Raw genomic sequence first — 1,618 nt, 5'->3', positions numbered from 1 at the left:
GCTAGCACAGTTAGATTGAACAATCTGTGTATAATTAAGAACATTACGTTCATTTTTAGCTCTAAGATGAATGTGGTCAGGAACATTACTGGCCTTATTTGCTATGACATCACTAATCCCTAGCATGTAACAGTTAACCAAGTATTAAGAAATGTTGAAATGAATGACTGCCTGCCAGGAAGAGGACAAACTCACAGCAGTGTAACGACGTCAGGAAAACAGTGTCTCCATGTCCTGCAGGCAAAGCATAACTGAGAGAGCCTAGCATCACTGACGATGAGCACAAAGGGGCTGAATGCTGGAAACATGAGGCCATCCATCGGCCTGGACTTGCACTCAGTGTCATCCAAACAGTCAAGAGGGTATAGACTGCATAAAAGATAACAAAGGAGCTCACGGGGATTATGGTGGTATGTGAGGTTCTGGCCTCATGGGAAGGTCTGAGGGAGGGGCTGTTGTGAATGTACTGGGCACACTTCTTGTGTCTGTGCAGAACAAAGATCATGGAGCTAATTCCCAAACCATGAAGATCAAACTAATAAAGTCAGGGGAAATGTATATGACAGCATGTAATATGTTAAATCTCCCTACCATGTTCCAGGAACAGTGTCCATAATTTTTTTCACACTAAGGTTTTTGCTATTTAATGGAACATTCACTATTATAGGAATACATGAATTTATCAAGAGATGTGGGATCCAGCAGAGGAAACAGCAGAAGCCAATGAATCTTGGGGATCTAATCTGGAGCTCCATCCAGCTACAAATACTAGGGTTCACCTTAATGGCCTGGAATCCATTAAGAAGAGAGATTGTGCTGAAGGAAACTGCTGTACCTGCTCTGCAGTAATAAAAGACATCTTTACATGCAGCGGCATCCAAGAAATATTTCCATCCAAAAGCCACCATTGTTTGAGGTATCCTTTGGGAAAAGGACCAAGAAATTGGCTAAGACCAGTTGAGAATCAGGTCTGTGGGTCTCACTTTGTGTCTAGTGAGCAAAGAGAAGTTATAAAAACAAAGGCAGGATGAATTTCCAAGGATCCCAACTGCAGTCTCAGTGAGAAAGATAATCCCCAGTTTCAATTTCCCAGAACTCATTGCATCAATATCTAAGGGTTGATTTTTTTCAAAGTCAGTAGAATTAGTAGGAAAGAAAGCAGAAATAAATATCTTACCATCACTATAAAGTACTTTTCTGTGCTTCTCCTAACTCATAGTTTCTCACTTTAAGCGGGCATTAACACTATGTGCATATTTGTGCAAAGGCAATTCACTGAAGAACTGCATGAGGAATAACCTCAGTGGCCATCTCTAAGGACCTGGGTGAACGAGTGAGGGCACAGTTGAACAACAGAGCTCTCCAGCTGTGGAGATGAGGAAAGGAGCTCTCCATGCACTGATCCAGTCAGTATTGCTCCATAACGTTTTCCAACAGAATTGAAAAATTAGGACACATTTTGAGAATAAAGCTAATTGTATGTTTGCTAATGGGAGTTTCATGTGCAAGAAAGACTGGAATGCAGAAAATTGCACCCAGCTGAAACAAGTCATGTAGGAATCGAAAAACACCCACATTACACAACTCAAACAACTACCAGCTACCCCAGTTCACCATG

The 1,618-nt window shown here is 41.5% G+C and overlaps 1 pseudogene; it reads right to left on the bottom strand.

Moving 5' to 3' along the window:
- Positions 1-210: 210 nt before the first annotated feature.
- Positions 211-1,100, bottom strand: LOC131397750 (vomeronasal type-1 receptor 1-like; annotated as a pseudogene).
- Between the last annotated feature and the right edge of the window lie 518 nt (positions 1,101-1,618).

The sequence above is a fragment of the Diceros bicornis genome, chromosome 34 (assembly GCF_020826845.1).
Source record: "Diceros bicornis minor isolate mBicDic1 chromosome 34, mDicBic1.mat.cur, whole genome shotgun sequence".
NCBI lineage: Eukaryota > Metazoa > Chordata > Mammalia > Perissodactyla > Rhinocerotidae > Diceros > Diceros bicornis.
Note: the sequence above shows the minus strand (reverse complement) of the source record. Positions and strands in the feature narration are given on the sequence as shown.